The following is a 24,690-nucleotide window of genomic DNA, read 5'->3' as shown; positions in this document are numbered from 1 at the left end:
CTTAAGCAGGACAATCACTTCCCTAGGCCTCATGGCCACACTGTTTCTGATGCAGGTCAGGATGCCATTGGCCTTCATGGCCACAGGGGCACACTGCTGGCTCATGTTCAGCTGGCTGTCAAACAAAACCCTCAGGACCTTGTCTGCCAGCACACCTTCCACCCACTCTTCCCCAAGCCTGAATGGGATTGTTATATCTGTCAGTCCCACGGAATGGGGTTGTTAGGACCCAAGAGCAGCACTCGGCACTTCCTTTCATGAGGAAGCCTGTGCATCTCTTCTTGCTGCACTCCAGCTGACCTGGCCATTTGCCCCTGACACTGCTGTTGATCCCATGGGCCCCTACAGCCAATGTGGCAAAGGGCTGAGCTGAAGGCAATTCTCTGCCCTCTTCAGCAGATCAATACAGTTCTGCTGCTCCTCCCTGTTCTGTGTCACAGTGACACACTTAGAGAAGGCGAGGGGCCCTGGGAGCAGGTTTGTGTTAAAGCTCAGCTGGATTTCCTGTCCCTGTGCGAACTGCACAGAAGTAGTGGGCAGAGTCCTGGGGTACCAGGGCACGCAGGGACAGAGAAGCCTTGGACTGGGAATTGTCCCGGGAAGCTGTGGCTCGGCCCTCCACCGCTTTGCCATATTTTATTGTGCTACCATAATAGTTGATGTAGGACACCCACTCGAGACTGCTACCGCGTGCCTGACGGTACCAAAAAACATCATAATCTTCAAAGCTGAATCCGGATCCCTGGCAGGAGAGATGCACGGAGTCTCCAGGTGCTTGCACACCTCCGCCAGACTCCACCAGACTCAATTCAGCACACACGCCTGCAGAAGGAGAGCAAAGTGAGTGGGGCAGGGTGTGCCCACGGACGGAGGAGGATGCTCTAGAGAAGCTCCAGCGACTCCAGCACAGCCCAGCCTCAGCCGCCAACCCCCTTACTCGCAAGAAAGCCCCTAGCCAGGGGCACTGCCCCGACTGCCCTCCTCGGGGTCAGCCGGGGCTGCTCCCAAAGCGTCCCCGACCCTGACAGCCTCCCTCTCCCGCACACACCGGACCCGGCCCCGGCCCCGCTGCCCTCCCCGCCCGCCGCTCACCGGCCGGCCCCAAGGCCAAGGCCAAGGCCAAGGCCAAGGCCAGCAGCCGCGGCCCCAGCCCGGCCGCCATCGGGCCCTGCCGCGCCCGGCGGGAGGCGGACACGAGCAGAGCGGGGCCGCGCTCGGGCCGCTCCTGCCCGCACCACAAGTCGGGCCCTCGCCGGGGCAGCGCCCACCGCTCCGCCCGCCCAGGCCCGGCCCAGCCCGCCCCCCGCGGGGCCGCGGCCCCTTCGGCGGAGGAGGAGGCGGCCGCGGGGCGGGGCGCGGGGCAGCTCGGGGGCAGCCGAGGAGCGCGGTGCTCCGGCAGCCGGAGGGAGGGAGGCTCCTGGCCCTGGCCTCACCGTCAGCTGGCCGCTGGACCAACAACCCACACATCAGAAGGGATGCCCCTGAGGCTAACTAGCAGAAAAGGCACAATTCAACCTGGTGCGTCTCAAACATTTTGAGCACGTTCCAGGAGAAATTGATATTGGAGGCTTGACTCATGCACCTGTCTTATTTGGATTAAGGCCTTAAAATATCAATAAATTGTAAATATCTCTCTGGAACCTGTACGGAACTAAAAAACAAAAAACACAACAACAACAAACAAACAAACTCCTTTTCTTTCCTTCTTCCTTTCTTTCTTCTTTCTTTCATTCTTTCTTCTTTCTTTTCTTCTTTCTTCTTCCTTTCCTTCCTTCCTTCCTTCTTTCTTCCTTCTTTCCTTCTTCCTTCTTCCTTCCTTCCTTGTAAGGACTGCTCTGCAACAAGTACGACATCAGTGTGTCATCAAGATTAATTTCACCCTAAGTCCAAAACACAGCACCCTACCAGACACTTGGAGGAAAATTAACTCTATCCTAGCCAAAACCAGGATACTGGCTCACTTGTAATGAGGGATTTCTTGAGTAGTCCCACAATCTGAAAGAATCCCTGCACACCCCTCTACTGGTGCATCACGCAGCACAGGCCACAGCTGCAGTCTGTCCCAGCCCATGTCCAGGCTGGCCCCTTTGCTGGGGTGTGGGATTGAGCATGGAGAAGGTGACAAGCCCTAGCAGGAGGTTCGTGTCAGGGAACACCTCAGCTTTCTGTCCCCATAGGGGCAGCACAGAAGTAGCAAGTGGAGTCCCGGAGATGCAGGACATGCAGGACGACATATTTCAACACCTAGAAACTGTCCCAGGAGGTGGTGGCACACCCACACATGGCAGCCTTCCATAAGGTGTAGGAATAGGAATTTTTGTTCTTGAGAGACCCAGAGGAATGTGGACCTGTGTGCATGCTGCTATCATGAGATGCTCTAGTCACTGACAATCAGCCTGCATCCCCAGATGGTGACATGCATGGAAATCACAGAACTGTAGAATCATTAAGGCTGGAAAAGACCCATAAGATCATCAAGTCCAACCATCAACCTTACCTAACAAATCCTGTCATGGATAGGATACAAAATAACATACCACTTAGTGTCCATCCCGCCTCCCTCAGGACTGCGGCCTCTGGTGGAGGAGGAGGTGGGCACGGGGCAGAGAGCAGGGTGGGGAGGACTGTGTCACCCCAGCAGCCAGAGGCTTCTGCCCATGGCCTCCTCGCACTGCCCCAGTCTCACACAGCGCGGCAAAGGCGTTCCTGCTGAGGGGATGGCAGACCTCATGAGGAGGGCTTTAAACTAGAAGGAAGGGGGGGAAGGAGAGAGGAACCAGAAGCCCTGTGAGGAAGTGACTGATGCAGCTGCTGAGCAAAGAGCATGGCACGGTGTGACAGGGAGGCTTCACAAAATCATCAAAATGGGGCTTAAGCAGGACAATCACTTCCCTAGGCCTCATGGCCACACTGTTTCTGATGCAGGTCAGGATGCCATTGGCCTTCTTGGCCACAGGGGCACACTGCTGGCTCATGTTCAGCTGGCTGTCAAACAAAACCCTCAGGTCCTTTTCTGCCAGCACACCTTCCACCCACTCTTCCCCAAGCCTGAATGGGATTGTTATGACCGTCAATCCCACGGAATCGGGTTGTTAGGACCCAAGAGCAGCACTCGGCACTTCCTTTCATGAGGAAGCCTGTGCATCTCTTCTTGCTGCACTCCAGCTGACCTGGCCATTTGCCCCTGACACTGCTGTTGATCGCATGGGCCCCTACAGGCAATGTGGCAAAGGGCTGAGCTGAAGGCAATTCTCTGCCCTCTTCAGCAGATCAATACAGTTCTGCTGCTCCTCCCTGCTCTCTGTCACAGTGACACACTTAGAGAAGGCGAGGGGCCCTGGGAGCAGGTTTGTGTTAAAGCTCAGCTGGATTTCCTGCCCCTGTGTGAACAGCACAGAAGTAGTGGGCTGAGTCTTGGGGTACCAGTGCACGCAGGGACAGATAAGCCTTGGACTGGGAATTGTCCCGGGAAGCTGTGGCTCGGTCCTCCACCGCTTTGCCATAGTATTTAGTACGACTAATTCTGTCAATGTAGGACACCCACTCGAGACTTCCACCGGGTGCCTGACGGTACCACTGTATAGCAAATGAACTGGAAGTGAATCCGTATCCCTGGCAGGAGAGCTTCACAGAGTTCCCTGGTGCTTGCAGACCTCCACCAGACTCCACCAGCCTCCGCTCTGCCCACACACCTGCAGGAGAGCACATGGAGTGGGGCAGGGTGTGCTCACAGAAAGAAAAAGATGCTAACCAGAAGGCCCAGCAACCCCAGCCCAGCCCAGCCTCAGCCGCCAACCCCCTTATTCACGAGAAAGCCCCTGGCCAGGGGCACTGCCCCGACTGCCCTCCTCGGGGCTCAGCCGGGGCTGCTCCCAAAGCGTCCCCGACCCCGACAGCCTCCCTCTCCCGCACACACCGGACCCGGACCCGGCCCCGCTGCCCTCCCCGCCCGCCGCTCACCGGTCGGCCCCAAGGCCAAGGCCAAGGCCAAGGCCAAGGCCAAGGCCAAGGCCAGCAGCCGCGGCCCCAGCCCGGCCGCCATCGGGCCCTGCCGCGCCCGGCGGGAGGCGGACACGAGCAGAGCGGGGCCGCGCTCGGGCCGCTCCTGCCCGCACCACAAGTGTGCTCCTGCCCACCGCTCCGCCCGCCCAGGCCCGGCCCAGCCCGCCCCCCGCGGGGCCGCGGCCCCTTCGGCGGAGGAGGAGGCGGCCGCGGGGCGGGGCGCGGGGCAGCTCGGGGGCAGCCGAGGAGCGCGGCGCCCCGGCAGCCGGAGGGAGGGAGGCTCCTGGCCCTGGCCTCACCGTCAGCTGGCCGCTGGACCAACAACCCACACATCAGAAGGGATGCCCCTGAGGCTAACTAGCAGAAAAGGCACAATTCAACCTGGTGCGTCTCAAACATTTTGAGCACGTTCCGGGAGAAATTGATATTGGAGGCTTGACTCATGCACCTGTCTTATTTGGATTAAGGCCTTAAAATATCAATAAATTGTAAATATCTCTCTGGAACCTGTACGGAACTAAAAAACAAAAAACACAACAACAACAAACAAAAAAACTCCTTTCTTTTCTTTCTTTCTTTCTTTCTTTCTTTCCTTCCTTCCTTCCTTCCTTCCTTCTTCTTTCCTTCTTTCTTTCCTCCTTTCCTTCTTCCTTCCTTCCTTCATTGTAAGGACTGTTCTGCAACAACTACGACATCAGCGTGTCATCAAGATTGATTTCACCCTAAGTCCAAAACACAGCACCCTACCAGACACTTGGAGGAAAATTAACTCTATCCTAGCCAAAACCAGGATACTGGCTCACTTGTAATGAGGGATTTCTTGAGTAGTCCCACAATCTGAAAGAATCCCTGCACACCCCTCTACTGGTGCATCTCACAGCACAGGCCACAGCTGCAGTCTCTCCCAGCCCATGTCCAGGCTGGCCCCTTTGCTGGGGTGTGGGATTGAGCATGGAGAAGGTGACAAGCCCTAGCAGGAGGTGCGTGTCAGGGAACACCTCAGCTTTCTGTCCCCATAGGGGCAGCACAGAAGTAGCAAGTGGAGTCCCGGAGATGCAGGACATGCAGGACGACATATTTCAACACCTAGAAACTGTCCCAGGAGGTGGTGGCACACCCACACATGGCAGCCTTCCATAAGGTGTAGGAATAGGAATTTGTGTTCTTGAGAGACCCAGAGGAATGTGGACCTGTGTGCATGCTGCTATCATGAGATGCTCTAGTCACTGACAATCAGCCTGCATCCCCAGATGGTGACATGCATGGAAATCACAGAACTGTAGAATCATTAAGGCTGGAAAAGACCCATAAGATCACCAAGTCCCACCATCAACCTTACCTAACAAATCCTGTCATGGATAGGATACAAAATAACATACCACTTAGTGTCCATCCCGCCTCCTGCAGGACTGCGGCCTCTGGTGGAGGAGGAGGTGGGCACGGGGCAGAGAGCAGGGTGGGGAGGACTGTGTCACCCCAGCAGCCAGAGGCTTCTGCCCATGGCCTCCTCGCACTGCCCCAGTCTCACACAGTGCGGAAAGACGTTCCTGCTGGGGGGATGGCAGACCTCATGAGGAGGGCTTTAAACTAGAAGGAAGGGGGGGAAGGAGAGAGGAACCAGAAGCCCTGTGAGGAAGTGACTGATGCAGCTGCTGAGCAAAGAGCATGATGTGACAGGGAAGATTCACATAATCTGATGCAAGAGTAGTGGGCAGAGTCCTGGGGTACCAGGGCACGCAGGGACAGATAAGCCTTGGACTGGGAATTGTCCCGGGAAGCTGTGGCTCGGCCCTCCACCGCTTTGCCATACTGTATTGTGCTACCATCATAGTTGATGTAGGACACCCACTCGAGACTGCCACCGGGTGCCTTACGGTACCACCGGACATAATAATCTTCAAATCTGAATCCGGATCCCTGGCAGGAGAGATGCACGGAGTATCCAGGTGCTTGCACACCTCTGCCAGACTCCACCAGACTCAATTCGGCACACACGCCTGCAGAAGGAGAGCACATGGAGTGGGGCAGTGTGTGCCCACGGACGGAGGAGGATGCTCTAGAGAAGCTCCAGCGACTCCAGCACAGCACAGCCTGAAGCCGCCAACCCCCTTGCACCCCACAAAGCCCCTGGCCAGGGGCACTGCCCCGACTGCCCTCCTCGGGGTCAGCCGGGGCTGCTCCCAAAGCGTCCCCGACCCCTGACAGCCTCCCTCTCCCGCACACACCGGACCCGGCCCCGGCCCCGCTGCCCTCCCCGCCCGCCGCTCACCGGCCGGCCCCAAGGCCAAGGCCAAGGCCAAGGCCAGCAGCCGCGGCCCCAGCCCGGCCGCCATCGGGCCCTGCCGCGCCCGGCGGGAGGCGGACACGAGCAGAGCGGGGCCGCGCTCGGGCCGCTCCTGCCCGCACCACAAGTCGGGCCCTCGCCGGGGCAGCGCCCACCGCTCCGCCCGCCCAGGCCCGGCCCAGCCCGCCCCCCGCGGGGCCGCGGCCCCTTCGGCGGAGGAGGAGGCGGCCGCGGGGCGGGGCGCGGGGCAGCTCGGGGGCAGCCGAGGAGCGCGGTGCCCCGGCAGCCGGAGGGAGGGAGGCTCCTGGCCCTGGCCTCCCGCCGCTGCCCCGGCCTTGAGCCCCGCGCAGCCCGGCAGAGGGGTCCCGGCCCTCGGCCCAGCCATGCTGTCGGTACGCAGCATCGCCTCCCAGGTGCCTCCCCGTGCCCCAGCGTCGTGCAAGGTCGCCATGGTGCCAGTGATGCCATGATGCCCCAGATGCTAAGTTGCCAGGGAAGAAGATGTGATTTGAACCAGTGCAGATTCCAGGGGGAAAACAGTACTTGAGGGATGTCTCACAATATGTGGATGAGAGTGTTAATTCACACACCTGTTATCTGGAAGAAGACCTTAAAGAGTCAGACGACTGTAAATACCTGTCTAGCAGCAGTAGAGAAAAAAAAAAACAACTTTTTCCTTTCCTTTCCTTTCCTTTCCTTTCCTTTCCTTTCCTTTCCTTTCCTTTCCTTTCCTTTCCTTTCCTTTCCTTTCCTTTCCTTTCCTTTCCTTTCCTTTCCTTTCCTTTCCTTTCCTTTCCTTTCCTTTCCTTTCCTTTCCTTTCCTTTCCTTTCCTTTCCTTTCCTTTCCTTTCCTTTCCTTTCCCCATCAGGTGGATCCCATCTGGCCCCATGGACTTGTGACAGTCCAGGTAGAGCAGCAGGTCTCTAATTGTTTCCACCTGAACTGTACGGGGGGTTCTTTTGCTCCCTGTCACACACTTCCAGATCGGAAGGCTGAGTACCCTGAGGATAAGTGGTCCAGCTAGTAAAGACAGATGTCAAGAAGGCATTAAGAACCTCAGCCTTTTCCTTATCCTCAGTAGTCATGTTCCCCCTGCGTCCAGTAAAAAATGGAGATTCTTCTTGGCCCTCCTCTTGCTGTTAATATATTTATAAAAACATTTTTGTTATACTTAACCATAGTTGCCAGGTTGAGCTCGTACTGGGCTTTGGCCTTCCTGATTTTTTCTCTGCATATGCTGCCAACTTCCTTGTACTCTCCCTGAGTTGCCTGCCCCTTCTTCCGCCAGACATAAAGTCTTTTTTCTCCCAGACACTCAGCAAAAGTTCCCTGTTCAGCCACACCGGTCTTCTTCCCCACTTGCTCATCTGTCATGCCTTTCTCTGAGGCATGGCAGGGCGTTGCTCCACCAGTCCAACTCCTGCTCGCACTCCCTGATAGTCCTTAATCTCCCCACCTCCTCCTTGAGCTCTGCCACCAGGCTGATCAGATCCTCCACCTCCTCGTACCTCACGCAGCCAGTATCTCTGTCACCGTCCATTGGCAGCATCAGGCTCAGGCCCTCCCTGCAGCCGGAGACCTGAAGAGCCGCATCTTTGGGCAGGCACTCGGTCTGGGTTGCCACAGTCTTTTTGATGAGTGCTTTGGCAAGCGCTTGCCGCCTGGTGGTGACCATGGCTGGGTTTGCTGTCTGGGAGGTAGCTGGTAGGTGAGCCGGTCGCCTGAGTGAGGAGGGATACTTCGCCCTCCTTGCTCGCCCTGCCTGCTCGACCTGCTGTGCAAACTGATGCACCATGCCCTGTTTGCCCGCCCTGGTTGCCTGGCTGATGGTTTCTCGTGCTCCCTAGGGGCTGCCTTTCTACCACAGGGGGTGCCTCTGGCTCCGATGAAGCCTCGTCAGCCACCCTCACAAGGGCTGACGGGTCCCGCTGGCTCCCTTGGCTGCCCTGAGTGGCCTCCATGCAGAAAAACGCCTGCCCACCACGATCCCCGGCTCTGCTGCAGATCACGACTGCCTCGGAACCGATCACCTGGTGAGGCACATGATAAATCATCTCTAACTCAATCATCCACATTGACTTCCTGGGAAACTAGTGGTTCCTCTACAGCAAACAAATTCAGCAGTTCACCTCTTCTGCACAAGAAAATAGCCCCATTTAGGACCACAGGGAAAAGCTGTCCAGTGTTTAACCATGGAATCACAGAATCATAGAGACCAACACCTCCTTGCTGCAACCTTCTCTCAGATAGCTGCAGAGAATGATCAGGTCTCCCCTCAGCTTCCTTTTCTCTACACTAAAATAAAAACAGTTCCCTCAGCTGCTGATGATAACACTTGCTTTCTAGTCCCTTCACCAGCTTTCTTGCTCTTTGCACATACTCAAGCAACTCAATATCCTTCTGTGGTGGTTTTACTTGGGTGGGCAGCTGAGTTCCACCATGGCCGCTCTCTCCCTCCCCCTCCTCAAAGAAAAAGGGGGAGAACAAACAACACAAAGGGCTCAAGGTCTGAGATAAGGATGATTTAATTAAAGGAAAAAGGAAGAGGGGAAAAAAAAAAAAAAAAGCAAAGGTTGCACGGAAGCAGAGAGAGAGAAAAGCAGTTACTCTCTACTTCCCATCAATGAGCAACATTCAGCCACATCCTGGGATGGAGGGCCTCAATACACATAGTGGTTGTTTTGGAGAACACGCTTCCACAATGAAAGCCCCTGCCCCTCCTTCCCCTTTCCCACATTTATTGCACAGAGTGACATCATATGGCATGGAATAGCCCTTTGGTTCGTTTAGGTCAGCTGCCCCAGTGATGTCCCCTCCCCATCACTTCCACACCCCCAGCCTGCTGGCTCTTGGGGGGTTGGAGGGAGTCCTGATGCTGTGCCAGTATTGGGCAGCAACAGATGAAACGCTGGTGTGACACCAGTGCTCTTCTAGCTACACGTGCAGAGCACAGCACTGTGTGGGCTGCTGCAGGGAAAGTTAGCATCCCAGCCAGACCCAGCACACCTCCTTGTAGTGAGGGGACCAAAATGAACACAGTACCCGAGATGTGTTGTCACCAGAGCCACATCCCAAAGGACCATTACTTCCCCACTCCTGATGGCCCCACTATTTCTGATGCCATTGGCCTTCTTGGTAACAGGGGCATACTGCTGGCTCATGTTCAGATGGCTGTCAAACAAAACCCTCAGGTCCTTTTCTGTCAGGACACTTTCCATCCGCTATTCCACAATTCTGAATGGGATTGTTATGACCATCAATCCCACAGAATGGGGTTGTTAGCACCCAAGAGCAGCACTCAGGCACTTCCTTTCATGAGGAAGCCTGTGCATCTCTTCTTGCTGCACTCCAGCTGACCTGGCCATTTGCCCCTGACACTGCTGTTGATCCCATGGGCCCCTACAGGCAATGTGGCAAAGGGCTGAGCTGAAGGCAATCCTCTGCCCTCTTCAGCAGCTCAATACAGTTCTGCTGGCACGCAGGGACAGAGAAGACTTGGACATGGGAATTGTCCCGGGAAGCTGTGGCTCAGCCCTCCACCGCTTTGCCATATTTTATTGTGCTACCATCAAAGTGGATGTAGGACACCCACTCGAGACTGCCACCGGGTGCCTGACGGTACCACCGGACATAATAATCTGCAAATCTGAATTCGGATCCCTGGCAGGAGAGATGCACGGAGTCTCCAGGTGCTCACAGACCTCCGCCAGACTCCACCAGACTCAATTCGGCACACACGCCTGCAGAAGGAGAGCACAGGGAGTGGGGCAGGGTGTGCCCACGGACGGAGGAGGATGCTCTAGAGAAGCTCCAGCGACTCCAGCCCAGCACAGCCTCAGCCACCAACTGCTTTGCTCCCGACAAGCCCCTGGCCAGGGGCACTGCCCCGACTGCCCTCCTCGGGGCTCAGCCGGGGCTGCTCCCAAAGCGTCCCCGACCCCGACAGCCTCCCTCTCCCGCACACACCGGACCCGGACCCGGCCCCGCTGCCCTCCCCGCCCGCCGCTCACCGGCCGGCCCCAAGGCCAAGGCCAAGGCCAGCAGCCGCGGCCCCAGCCCGGCCGCCATCGGGCCCTGCCGCGCCCGGCGGGAGGCGGACACGAGCAGAGCGGGGCCGCGCTCGGGCCGCTCCTGCCCGCACCACAAGTCGGGCCCTCGCCGGGGCAGCGCCCACCGCTCCGCCCGCCCAGGCCCGGCCCAGCCCGCCCCCCGCGGGGCCGCGGCCCCTTCGGCGGAGGAGGAGGCGGCCGCGGGGCGGGGCGCGGGGCAGCTCGGGGGCAGCGGAGGAGCGCGGCGCCCCGGCAGCCGGAGGGAGGGAGGCTCCTGGCCCTGGCCTCCCGCCGCTGCCCCGGCCTTGAGCCCCGCGCAGCCCGGCAGGAGGGACCCGGCAGTGCCGCGCCGGGGCCACACCGAAAAGGTGCTCGGCCGCTCGCTGCCTGCTGTGCCCACGAGAGCCGGCAGTGACCGCCTCACCTCTGCCATGCTGCAGCTGCAAACACCCGTGCTCAGGAGCTCTTGCTCCCGTTGCAGCCTGAGCACTGACCTTACTGTCAGGGAAGGGGAAAGAGGGAGACAGCCAGGGCATGAAGCGGAGCAAAGCGTTTGTGGCCGATAGGTGGACCTCCAATGGAGGGCTGTCGAGTGGGAACTACTGTGGAGGGAGAGACGAGCCAGCAGCCCTGGGAGGGAGGGAGTGACTGACACAGGTGCTGAGCAAAGGGCATGGGGTGATGTGACAGGGAGGCTTCACAACATCAGCAAACGGGGGCTTAAGCAGACCCACTTTCAGCACTTGCATGTAGCCCAGAAGTGCCCACAAGGCAGCATCAAGGAGAAATCCCGCAAGCCCTTTCCAGGCAGAGGGCATGCTGGCGTGCCTCTCCAAGTGTCATAGGAGAAGGTAGGGCTTAGGATGGAAAGGCTCTTCAAGAGGGAACTCCCTTTGCGGTGTCCTCAAAGCACAGACTTCGTGGGGACGTCACGGCTTAAGTCATGAAACTGTGCAGCTTGATCAATGCTGCACCATGACAGGACAGGACGCCTGCTCGTTTCACCCCGAGCTCCAATACATCTTACTGAACCAGCAGGGACACCGCAGACACCCACAAACAGAGATAAAGGGGAGCAGAAGAATGCAGGTATTGTACAAACTCAAAGATGACGATGTGTGCTAGCAACTAATTGGAAAATAAGATGAATACAAGCTCTATATGATTTCAATCAGATTGAAAGGGATGAGCATGGGAAGTAGGAGAAGGCAGAAAAGGAGCCGCATGCTCTCAGTGCAGACTTAGACTCACCGTCAGCTGGCCTGTGGACCAACAACCCACTCATCAGATGGGATCCCCGTGAGGCTAACTGGCAGGAAAGTCACAATTCAACCTGGTGCATCTTGAGCATTTTGAGCATGTTCCAGTGGATATTCATACTGAAGGGGTGACTCATGCACGTGTTATTTAGATTAAGGCCTTAAAGAATCAGTAAATTGCAAATATCTTTCTAGAAGCAGTACAGATGTAAAAAAAACAAACAAACAAACAAACAAAAAAACTTTCTCTCCCTCTTTTTTTTTTTTTTTTTTTTGTTTCTGGCATTCTTTCCTGCTTTCTATTCAATTGTTATATATTTATTTCCTCCCTGTCTGTAGTGGTTTAACCCCGCTGGCAGGCAAGCACCACCAGCCGTTTAATCACACTCCCCCCTCCCTCTCTGGAACAGGAGAGACGATCGAAAAAGAATTAAAATGAAAGCTTGTGGCTTGAGATAGACACAGTTTATTGGAATAGAAAAGGAAAGCGAATAATAGTAATACTATACTACTACTACTACTACTAATGTGTACAAACAAGTGTTGCACAATGCAATTGCTCACCACACGCTGACCGATGCCCTGCCTATCCCTGAGCAGCCAGTGCACCCACCCCTGCCAGCCACCCATATTAATTGTTCAGCAGGATGTCCTATGGTATGGAATGCCCCTTTGGCCAGTCTGGGTCAGCTGTCCAGGTTCTGTCCCCTCCCAGCTCCTGCCGCACCCCAAGCCTGCCCACTGGCAGGAGAGTGTGAGAAGATGAAAAGTCCTTGGCTTAGTGTAAGCACTGCTCTGCAACAATTAAAACATAAGTGTGTTATCAACATTATTCTCACCTGAGTCCAAAACACAGCACCCTACCAGACACTTGGAGGAAAATTAACTCTATCCTAGCCAAAACCAGGATACTGGCTCACTTGTAATGAGGGATTTCTTGAGTAGTCCCACAGTCTGAAAGAATCCCTGCACACCCCTCTACTGGTGCATCACGCAGCACAGGCCACAGCTGCAGTCTCTCCCAGCCCATGTCCAGGCTGGCCCCTTTGCTGGGGTGTGGGATTGAGCATGGAGAAGGTGACAAGCCCTAGCAGGAGGTGCGTGTCAGGGAACACCTCAGCTTTCTGTCCCCATAGGGGCAGCACAGAAGTAGCAAGTGGAGTCCCGGAGATGCAGGACGACATATTTCAACACCTAGAAACTGTCCCAGGAGGTGGTGGCACACCCACACATGGCAGCCTTCCATAAGGTGTAGGAATAGGAATTTGTGTTCTTGAGAGACCCAGAGGAATGTGGACCTGTGTGCATGCTGCTATCATGAGATGCTCTAGTCATTGACAATCAGCCTGCATCCCCAGATGGTGACATGCATGGAAATCAGAACTGTAGAATCATTAAGGCTGGAAAAGACCCATAAGATCACCAAGTCCCACCATCAACCTTACCTAACAAATCCTGTCATGGATAGGATAAAAAATAACATACCACTTAGTGTCCATCCCGCCTCCCGCAGGACTGCGGCCTCTGGTGGAGGAGGAGGTGGGCACGGGGCAGAGAGCAGGGTGGGGAGGACTGTGTCACCCCAGCAGCCAGAGGCTTCTGCCCATGGCCTCCTCGCACTGCCCCAGTCTCACACAGCGCGGCAAAGACGTTCCTGCTGGGGGGATGGCAGACCTCATGAGGAGGGCTTTAAACTAGAAGGAAGGAGGGGAAGGAGAGAGGAACCAGAAGCCCTGTGAGGAAGTGACTGATGCAGCTGCTGAGCAAAGAGCATGGCACGGTGTGACAGGGAGGCTTCACAAAATCATCAAAATGGGGCTTAAGCAGGACAATCACTTCCCTAGGCCTCATGGCCACACTGTTTCTGATGCAGGTCAGGATGCCATTGGCCTTCATTGGCCACAGGGGCACACTGCTGGCTCATGTTCAGCTGGCTGTCAAACAAAACCCTCAGGTCCTTTTCTGCCAGGACACTTTCCATCCACTCTTCCCCAACTCTGAATGGGATTGTTATGACCGTCAATCCCACGGAATGGGGTTGTTAGGACCCAAGAGCAGCACTCGGCACTTCCTTTCATGAGGAAGCCTGTGCATCTCTTCTTGCTGCACTCCAGCTGACCTGGCCATTTGCCCCTGACACTGCTGTTGAGCCCATGGGCCCCTACAGCCAATGTGGCAAAGGGCTGAGCTGCAGGGAATTCCCTGCACTCTTCAGCATCTCAATAGGGTTCTGCTGCTCCTCCCTGTTCTCCATGGCAGCAGTACACGGAGAAAACGCGAGGGGAGCAGGTTTGTGTTAAAGCTCAGCTGGATTTCCTGCCCCTGTGCGAACTGCACAGAAGTAGTGGGCAGAGTCCTGGGGTACCAGGGCACGCAGGGACAGATAAGCCTTGGACTGGGAATTGTCCCGGTAAGCTTCGGCTCGACCCTCCACCGCTTTGCCATAGTATTTATAACGACTAATTCTGTCAATGTAGGACACCCACTCGAGACTTCCACCGGGTGCCTGACGGTACCACAAAACATCATAATCTGCAAATTTGAATCCGGATCCCTGGCAGGAGAGATGCACGGACTCTCCAGGTGCTCGCAGACCTCCGCCAGACTCCACCAGACTCAATTCGGCACACACACCTGCAGAAGGAGAGCACATGGAGTGGGGCAGTGTGTGCCCACAGACGGAGGAGGATGCTCTAGAAAAGGTCCAGCGACTCCAGCCCAGCCCAGCCTCAGCCGCCAACCCCCTTATTCACGAGAAAGCCCCTGGCCAGGGGCACTGCCCCGACTGCCCTCCTCGGGGCTCAGCCGGGGCTGCTCCCAAAGCGTCCCCGACCCCGACAGCCTCCCTCTCCCGCACACACCGGACCCGGACCCGGCCCCGCTGCCCTCCCCGCCCGCCGCTCACCGGCCGGCCCCAAGGCCAAGGCCAAGGCCAGCAGCCGCGGCCCCAGCCCGGCCGCCATCGGGCCCTGCCGCGCCCGGCGGGAGGCGGACACGAGCAGAGCGGGGCCGCGCTCGGGCCGCTCCTGCCCGCACCACAAGTCGGGCCCTCGCCGGGGCAGCGCCCACCGCTCCGCCCGCCCAGGCCCGGCCCAGCCCGCCCCCCGCGGGGCCGCGGCCCCTTCGGCGGAGGAGGAGGCGGCCGCGGGGCGGGGCGCGGGGCAGCTCGGGGGCAGCGGAGGAGCGCGGCGCCCCGGCAGCCGGAGGGAGGGAGGCTCCTGGCCCTGGCCTCACCGTCAGCTGGCCGCTGGACCAACAACCCACACATCAGAAGGGATGCCCCTGAGGCTAACTAGCAGAAAAGGCACAATTCAACCTGGTGCGTCTCAAACATTTTGAGCACGTTCCGGGAGAAATTGATATTGGAGGCTTGACTCATGCACCTGTCTTATTTGGATTAAGGCCTTAAAATATCAATAAATTGTAAATATCTCTCTGGAACCTGTACGGAACTAAAAAAACAAAAAACACAACAACAACAAACAAAAAAACACCTTTCTTTCTTTCTTTCATTCTTTCCTTCCTTCCTTCCTTCCTTCCTTCCTTCCTTCCTTCCTTCCTTCCTTTCCTTCCTTCTTTCCTTCTTCCTTCCTTCCTTCCTTGTAAGGACTGCTCTGCAACAAGTACAACATCAGCGTGTCATCAAGATTAATTTCACCCTAAGTCCAAAACACAGCACCCTACCAGACACTTGGAGGAAAATTAACTCTATCCTAGCCAAAACCAGGATACTGGCTCACTTGTAATGAGGGATTTCTTGAGTAGTCCCACAATCTGAAAGAATCCCTGCACACCCCTCTACTGGTGCATCACGCAGCACAGGCCACAGCTGCAGTCTGTCCCAGCCCATGTCCAGGCTGGCCCCTTTGCTGGGGTGTGGGATTGAGCATGGAGAAGGTGACAAGCCCTAGCAGGAGGTTCGTGTCAGGGAACACCTCAGCTTTCTGTCCCCATAGGGGCAGCACAGAAGTAGCAAGTGGAGTCCCGGAGATGCAGGACATGCAGGACGACATATTTCAACACCTAGAAACTGTCCCAGGAGGTGGTGGCACACCCACACATGGCAGCCTTCCATAAGGTGTAGGAATAGGAATTTTTGTTCTTGAGAGACCCAGAGGAATGTGGACCTGTGTGCATGCTGCTATCATGAGATGCTCTAGTCATTGACAATCAGCCTGCATCCCCAGATGGTGACATGCATGGAAATCAGAACTGTAGAATCATTAAGGCTGGAAAAGACCCATAAGATCACCAAGTCCCACCATCAACCTTACCTAACAAATCCTGTCATGGATAGGATAAAAAATAACATACCACTTAGTGTCCATCCCGCCTCCCGCAGGACTGCGGCCTCTGGTGGAGGAGGAGGTGGGCACGGGGCAGAGAGCAGGGTGGGGAGGACTGTGTCACCCCAGCAGCCAGAGGCTTCTGCCCATGGCCTCCTCGCACTGCCCCAGTCTCACACAGCGCGGCAAAGACGTTCCTGCTGGGGGGATGGCAGACCTCATGAGGAGGGCTTTAAACTAGAAGGAAGGAGGGGAAGGAGAGAGGAACCAGAAGCCCTGTGAGGAAGTGACTGATGCAGCTGCTGAGCAAAGAGCATGGCACGGTGTGACAGGGAGGCTTCACAAAATCATCAAAATGGGGCTTAAGCAGGACAATCACTTCCCTAGGCCTCATGGCCACACTGTTTCTGATGCAGGTCAGGATGCCATTGGCCTTCATGGCCACAGGGGCACACTGCTGGCTCATGTTCAGCTGGCTGTCAAACAAAACCCTCAGGTCCTTTTCTGCCAGGACACTTTCCATCCACTCTTCCCCAACTCTGAATGGGATTGTTATGTCCGTCAATCCCACGGAATGGGGTTGTTAGGACCCAAGAGCAGCACTCGGCACTTCCTTTCATGAGGAAGCCTGTGCATCTCTTCTTGCTGCACTCCAGCTGACCTGGCCATTTGCCCCTGACACTGCTGTTGATCCCATGGGCCCCTACAGGCAATGTGGCAAAGGGCTGAGCTGAAGGCAATTCTCTGCCCTCTTCACCAGCTCAATGCGCTTCTGCTGCTCCTCCCTGCTCTCTCTGGGAGTGGCACACTTAGAGAAGGCAAGGGGCCCTGGGAGCAGGTTTGTGTTAAAGCTCAGCTGGATTTCCTGTCCCTGTGTGAACTGCACAGAAGTAGTGGGCTGAGTCCTGGGGTACCAGGGCACGCAGGGACAGAGAAGCCATGGACTGGGAATTGTCCTGGGAAGCTGTGGCTCGGCCCTCCACCGCTTTGCCATACTGTATTGTGCTACCATCATAGCTGATGTAGTATACCCACTCGAGACTTCCACCGCGTGCCTGACGGTACCACAAAACATCATAATCTTCAAAGGTGAATCCGGATCCCTGGCAGGAGGGATGCACGGACTCTCCAGGTGCTCGCAGACCTCCACCAGACTCCACCAGACTCAATTCGGCACACACGCCTGCAGAAGGAGAGCACAGGGAGTGGGGATGCGTGTGCCCACGGACGGAGGAGGATGCTCTCTAGAACCTCCAGCGACTCCAGCCCAGTACAGCCTCAGCCGCCAACCCCCTTACTCGCAAGACAGCCCCTGGCCAGGGGCACTGCCCCGACTGCCCTCCTCGGCGCTCAGCCGGGGCTGCTCCCAAAGCGTCCCCGACCCCGACAGCCTCCCTCTCCCGCACACACCGGACCCGGACCCGGCCCCGCTGCCCTCCCCGCCCGTCGCTCACCGGCCGGCCCCAAGGCCAAGGCCAAGGCCAAGGCCAGCAGCCGCGGCCCCAGCCCGGCCGCCATCGGGCCCTGCCGCGCCCGGCGGGAGGCGGACACGAGCAGAGCGGGGCCGCGCTCGGGCCGCTCCTGCCCGCACCACAAGTCGGGCCCTCGCCGGGGCAGCGCCCACCGCTCCGCCCGCCCAGGCCCGGCCCAGCCCGCCCCCCGCGGGGCCGCGGCCCCTTCGGCGGAGGAGGAGGCGGCCGCGGGGCGGGGCGCGGGGCAGCTCGGGGGCAGCGGAGGAGCGCGGCGCCCCGGCAGCCGGAGGGAGGGAGGCTCCTGGCCCTGGCCTCCCGCCGCTGCCCCGGCCTTGAGCCCCGCGCAGCCCGGCAGGAGGGACCCGGCAGTGCCGCGCCGGGGCCACACCGAAAAGGTGCTCGGCCGCTCGCTGCCTGCTGTGCCCACGAGAGCCGGCAGTGACAGCCTCACCTCTGCCATCCTGCAGCTGCAAACACCCGTGCTCAGGAGCTCTTGCTCCCGTTGCAGCCTGAGCACTGACCTTACTTTCAGAGAGGGAGAAAGAGGGAGACAACCTCACAAAGGTTGGACACAGAGGGGACAAAGCTAAGCACAAGCTCATCATGAGCACCAGATTCCCATTTAATTGGCTTGAAAGGACTGAGCAGAGGGCATAAGAAAAGGTACAAAAGAAGGAGCCATGTGCTCTTGGTGTGGACTCAGACTCACCATCAACTGCCTGTGGACTGACAACCCACCCATCAGCAGGGGTGCCCCAGATGCTAATTGCCAGGAAAGAAGATGGTATTTGAACCAGTGCCGATCCAGTGGAGCCTCAAAAGGGCAGATTACAGGGAGACAATCACCTCCCTCGACCTGATGGCCACTCCTCTTTTAATGCAGCCCAGGATGCACTTGACCTTCTGGACTGCAAGCACGCATTGACACCTCATGCTGAGCTTTTCATCTAGCAGAACCTCCAAGTCCTTCTCGGCAGGGCTGCTCTCTGTGAGTTCTTCATCCAGTCTGTACTCACATCTGGGATTGCTCTGGCCCAGGTGCAGCACCTTGCACTCAGACTTGTTGAACCTCATTAGGTTTACGTGGGCCCACTTCTCAAGCTTGTCCAGGTCCCTTTGGGTGGCATCCCTTCTTTCTATTCTATCAACAACAGCATTTGCCTACAGGACAAGGTGTGTGGATTTTTCTTGAGGGCTGGCATGCACAGGCATATCTATTCTTCTTCAAAGCCTACTGCCAAAGTGAGTTTGCCTGTAATTTCCCCAGAGCTTAGCCTATTGCTCTGGACAGGTTCACTGCAGCTGCTTGCTGCCTCCTGGGTACTTGCAGTGCAATTAGCATGAGCCATAGCCTGAGGCTAGGGTGGCAGAGAAGATTTTTGAGCAACAAGGGAGTCTCCCAACCCCTCCTGTACTATCTTCTATGGAATATCTCCTAGAGAAAGACCTTGGGCACACTGCAGGAGATTCAGCAATCCCATTGTCTGCAGCGACTGTACAGGCCTAGGGCTGTAGTAGCCTCCTTGGCCCTTGTCTGGAGCAAGTACTGCCAACTGGGATGCTGCTGGTGACAGGCCGTGTAAAGATAAGAAGCGTTGGACCTGTAAGTGCATCGCAGGGTCTCCGTGTACTATGCTCAGCCCTGCAATGCAGACTTCATTGCTTGGATCTCACTGCCCTGAAACGCAACTGAAGTCACAGCACGGCTCTTCACACAACTGCTTTTCTTTTTCCAGCCCATGGAAATGGCCTAGGGATGGGTCACTGAGGGGAGTAACAATGGAAACTGGCAACATTTCTTCTAAAGCCCAAGTGAAGAAGGAGACCAAAGACAAGCAGAGAGGGGCTGCAGGCAGGTAAAGTAGGCAAGCTGGTTTGGTGACCAGAAATATGGAGAACATCCTCCCCAGACTACAATACTGCTTTGGGGACTTCAGAGAAAGGGGTGATTAAGAGAAAGGAACTCTTGCAGAAAGGACAGGGCCATCTGTGGTGTACAGTGATGCACCTTTGCTCCCTGGCAGAAGCGTACAGCTGACACAGCCAAAACCAGCCCTGCAGCTCACACAGTTTTCGCCATGCCCTGCAAAGGGGTTTTTGTTAAAGCCCTGCTGTATTTCGTGTCCCTGTGCGAACAGCACAAAAATAGTGGGCTGAGTCCCCCACATGCAGACGGTGGAGGGAAAGAGATGACTCGGCCCGTGAATTGTCCCGGGAGGCTATGGCTCGACCTTCTACTGCAGCCCAGTATCGCTTGGTAGTACCAGACCAGCTGCTAATATAAGACACCCACTCGAGACTGCCACCGGGTGCCTGACGGTACCACTGTATAGCAAATGAACTGAAGGTGAATCCGGATCCCTGGCAGGAGAGCTTCACAGAGTTCCCCGGTGCTTGCAGACCTCCACCAGACTCCACCAGCCTCCACTGTGCCCACACACCTGCAGGAGAGCACATGGAGTGGGGATGCGTGTGCTCACAGAAAGAAGAGGATGCAAACCAGAAGGCCCAGCAACCCCAGCCCAGCCCAGCCTTAGCCGCCAACCCCCTTACTCGCAAGAAAGCCCCTGGCCAGGGGCACTGCCCCGACTGCCCTCCTCGGGGCTCAGCCGGGGCTGCTCCCAAAGCGTCCCCGACCCCGACAGCCTCCCTCTCCCGCACACACCGGACCCGGACCCGGCCCCGCTGCCCTCCCCGCCCGCCGCTCACCGGCCGGCCCCAAGGCCAAGGCCAAGGCCAGCAGCCGCGGCCCCAGCCCGGCCGCCATCGGGCCCTGCCGCGCCCGGCGGGAGGCGGACACGAGCAGAGCGGGGCCGCGCTCGGGCCGCTCCTGCCCGCACCACAAGTCGGGCCCTCGCCGGGGCAGCGCCCACCGCTCCGCCCGCCCAGGCCCGGCCCAGCCCGCCCCCCGCGGGGCCGCGGCCCCTTCGGCGGAGGAGGAGGCGGCCGCGGGGCGGGGCGCGGGGCAGCTCGGGGGCAGCGGAGGAGCGCGGCGCCCCGGCAGCCGGAGGGAGGGAGGCTCCTGGCCCTGGCCTCACCGTCAGCTGGCCGCTGGACCAACAACCCACACATCAGAAGGGATGCCCCTGAGGCTAACTAGCAGAAAAGGCACAATTCAACCTGGTGCGTCTCAAACATTTTGAGCACGTTCCGGGAGAAATTGATATTGGAGGCTTGACTCATGCACCTGTCTTATTTGGATTAAGGCCTTAAAATATCAATAAATTGTAAATATCTCTCTGGAACCTGTACGGAACTAAAAAACAAAAAACACAACAACAACAAACAAAAAAAAACCTTTCTTTGTTTGTTTGTTTGTTTCTTTCTTTCTTTCTTTCTTTCTTTTTTCTTTCTTTCTTTTTCTTTCTTTCTTTCTTTCTTTCTTTCTTTCTTCCTTTCTTTCTTTCCTTCCTTCCTTCTTTCTTTCCTTGTTTCATTCCTTCTTTCCTTCTTCCTTCCTTCCTTCCTTGTAAGGACTGTTCTGCAACAAGTAAAACATCAGTGTGTCATCAAGATTGATTTCACCCTAAGTCCAAAACACAGCACCCTACCAGACACTTGGAGGAAAATTAACTCTATCCTAGCCAAAACCAGGATACTGGCTCACTTGTAATGAGGGATTTCTTGAGTAGTCCCACAATCTGAAAGAATCCCTGCACACCCCTCTACTGGTGCATCACGCAGCACAGGCCACAGCTGCAGTCTGTCCCAGCCCATGTCCAGGCTGGCCCCTTTGCTGGGGTGTGGGATTGAGCATGGAGAAGGTGACAAGCCCTAGCAGGAGGTGCGTGTCAGGGAACACCTCAGCTTTCTGTCCCCATAGGGGCAGCACAGAAGTAGCAAGTGGAGTCCCGGAGATGCAGGACATGCAGGACGACATATTTCAACACCTAGAAACTGTCCCAGGAGGTGGTGGCACACCCACACATGGCAGCCTTCCATAAGGTGTAGGAATAGGAATTTGTGTTCTTGAGAGACCCAGAGGAATGTGGACCTGTGTGCATGCTGCTATCATGAGATGCTCTAGTCACTGACAATCAGCCTGCATCCCCAGATGGTGACATGCATGGAAATCACAGAACTGTAGAATCATTAAGGCTGGAAAAGACCCATAAGATCACCAAGTCCAACCATCAACCTTACCTAACAAATCCTGTCATGGATAGGATACAAAATAACATACCACTTAGTGTCCATCCCACCTCCCGCAGGACTGCGGCCTCTGGTGGAGGAGGAGGTGGGCACGGGGCAGAGAGCAGGGTGGGGAGGACTGTGTCACCCCAGCAGCCAGAGGCTTCTGCCCATGGCCTCCTCGCACTGCCCCAGTCTCACACAGCGCGGCAAAGACGTTCCTGCTGGGGGGATGGCAGACCTCATGAGGAGGGCTTTAAACTAGAAGGAAGGGGGGGAAGGAGAGAGGAACCAGAAGCCCTGTGAGGAAGTGACTGATGCAGCTGCTGAGCAAAGAGCATGGCACGGTGTGACAGGGAGGCTTCACAAAATCATCAAAATGGGGCTTAAGCAGGACAATCACTTCCCTAGGCCTCATGGCCACACTGTTTCTGATGCAGGTCAGGATGCCATTGGCTTTCATTGGCCACAGGGGCACACTGCTGGCTCATGTTCAGCTGGCTGTCAAACAAAACCCTCAGGACCTTTTCTGCCAGCACACCTTCCATCCACTCTTCCCCAAGCCTGAATGGGATTGTTGTGTCCATCAGTCCCAAAGAATGGGGTTGTTAGGACCCAAGAGCAGCACTCAGCACTTCCTTTCATGAGGAAGCCTGTGCATCTCTTCTTGCTGCACTCCAGCTGACCTGGCCATTTGCCTCTGACACTGCTGTTGATCCCATGGGCCCCTACAGCCAATGTGGCAAAGGGCTGAGCTGAAGGCAATTCTCTGCCCTCTTCAGCAGATCAATACAGTTCTGCTGCTCCTCCCTGTTCTGTGTCACAGTGACACACTTAGAGAAGGCGAGGGGCCCTGGGAGCAGGTTTGTGTTAAAGCTCAGCTGGATTTCCTGTCCCTGTGTGAACAGCACAGAAGTAGTGGGCAGAGTCCTGAGGTACCAGGGCACGCAGGGACAGATAAGCCTTGGACTGGGAATTGTCCCGGGAAGCTGTGGCTCGGCCCTCCACCGCTTTGCCATAGTATTTAGTACGACTAATTTTGTCAATGTAGGACACCCACTCGAGACTGCCACCGGGTGCCTGACGGTACCACAAGACATAATAATCTTTGAAGCTGAATCCGGATCCCTGGCAGGAGAGACGCACGGACTCTCCAGGTGCTTGCACACCTCTGCCAGACTCCACCAGACTCAATTCGGCACACACACCTGCAGAAGGAGAGCAAAGTGAGTGGGGCAGGGTGTGCCCACAGACGGAGGAGGATGCTCTCTAGAAGCTCCAGCGACTCCAGCACAGTACAGCCTCAGCCGCCAACCCCCTTGCACCCCACAAAGCCCCTGGCCAGGGGCACTGCCCCGACTGCCCTCCTCGGGGTCAGCCGGGGCTGCTCCCAAAGCGTCCCCGACCCCGACAGCCTCCCTCTCCCGCACACACCGGACCCGGACCCGGCCCCGCTGCCCTCCCCGCCCGCCGCTCACCGGCCGGCCCCAAGGCCAAGGCCAAGGCCAAGGCCAGCAGCCGCGGCCCCAGCCCGGCCGCCATCGGGCCCTGCCGCGCCCGGCGGGAGGCGGACACGAGCAGAGCGGGGCCGCGCTCGGGCCGCTCCTGCCCGCACCACAAGTCGGGCCCTCGCCGGGGCAGCGCCCACCGCTCCGCCCGCCCAGGCCCGGCCCAGCCCGCCCCCCGCGGGGCCGCGGCCCCTTCGGCGGAGGAGGAGGCGGCCGCGGGGCGGGGCGCGGGGCAGCTCGGGGGCAGCGGAGGAGCGCGGCGCCCCGGCAGCCGGAGGGAGGGAGGCTCCTGGCCCTGGCCTCCCGCCGCTGCCCCGGCCTTGAGCCCCGCGCAGCCCGGCAGGAGGGACCCGGCAGTGCCGCGCCGGGGCCACACCGAAAAGGTGCTCGGCCGCTCGCTGCCTGCTGTGCCCACGAGAGCCGGCAGTGACAGCCTCACCTCTGCCATCCTGCAGCTGCAAACACCCGTGCTCAGGAGCTCTTGCTCCCGTTGCAGCCTGAGCACTGACCTTACTTTCAGAGAGGGAGAAAGAGGGAGACAACCTCACAAAGGTTGGACACAGAGGGGACAAAGCTAAGCACAAGCTCATCATGAGCACCAGATTCCCATTTAATTGGCTTGAAAGGACTGAGCAGAGGGCATAAGAAAAGGTACAAAAGAAGGAGCCATGTGCTCTTGGTGTGGACTCAGACTCACCATCAACTGCCTGTGGACTGACAACCCACCCATCAGCAGGGGTGCCCCAGATGCTAATTGCCAGGAAAGAAGATGGTATTTGAACCAGTGCCGATCCAGTGGAGCCTCAAAAGGGCAGATTACAGGGAGACAATCACCTCCCTCGACCTGATGGCCACTCCTCTTTTAATGCAGCCCAGGATGCACTTGACCTTCTGGACTGCAAGCACGCATTGACACCTCATGCTGAGCTTTTCATCCAGCAGAACCTCCAAGTCCTTCTCGGCAGGGCTGCTCTCTGTGAGTTCTTCATCCAGTCTGTACTCACATCTGGGATTGCTCTGGCCCAGGTGCAGCACCTTGCACTCAGACTTGTTGAACCTCATTAGGTTTACGTGGGCCCACTTCTCAAGCTTGTCCAGGTCCCTTTGGGTGGCATCCCTTCTTTCTATTCTATCAACAACAGCATTTGCCTACAGGACAAGGTGTGTGGATTTTTCTTGAGGGCTGGCATGCACAGGCATATCTATTCTTCTTCAAAGCCTACTGCCAAAGTGAGTTTGCCTGTAATTTCCCCAGAGCTTAGCCTATTGCTCTGGACAGGTTCACTGCAGCTGCTTGCTGCCTCCTGGGTACTTGCAGTGCAATTAGCATGAGCCATAGCCTGAGGCTAGGGTGGCAGAGAAGATTTTTGAGCAACAAGGGAGTCTCCCAACCCCTCCTGTACTATCTTCTATGGAATATCTCCTAGAGAAAGACCTTGGGCACACTGCAGGAGATTCAGCAATCCCATTGTCTGCAGCGACTGTACAGGCCTAGGGCTGTAGTAGCCTCCTTGGCCCTTGTCTGGAGCAAGTACTGCCAACTGGGATGCTGCTGGTGACAGGCCGTGTAAAGATAAGAAGCGTTGGACCTGTAAGTGCATCGCAGGGTCTCCGTGTACTATGCTCAGCCCTGCAATGCAGACTTCATTGCTTGGATCTCACTGCCCTGAAACGCAACTGAAGTCACAGCACGGCTCT

General features: G+C 57.1%; 1 protein-coding gene and 1 long non-coding RNA gene across 2 annotated transcripts in view; one reads left to right on the top strand and one right to left on the bottom strand.

The window, feature by feature from the left end:
• Positions 1-24,690, top strand: part of LOC118258863 (T cell receptor alpha chain MC.7.G5-like) — a 237,563-nt gene that overhangs the window by 36,215 nt on the left and 176,658 nt on the right.
• On the bottom strand, positions 620-3,685 carry LOC126913572 (uncharacterized). The gene is made up of 2 exons (XR_007709137.1): positions 3,545-3,685; positions 620-822 (listed from the first exon to the last, which is right to left on the bottom strand). It is a non-coding gene; the product is annotated as an uncharacterized LOC126913572 (long non-coding RNA).

The sequence above is a fragment of the Cygnus atratus genome, chromosome 25, assembly GCF_013377495.2.
Source record: "Cygnus atratus isolate AKBS03 ecotype Queensland, Australia chromosome 25, CAtr_DNAZoo_HiC_assembly, whole genome shotgun sequence".
Taxonomy (NCBI): domain Eukaryota; kingdom Metazoa; phylum Chordata; class Aves; order Anseriformes; family Anatidae; genus Cygnus; species Cygnus atratus.
Note: the sequence above shows the minus strand (reverse complement) of the source record. Positions and strands in the feature narration are given on the sequence as shown.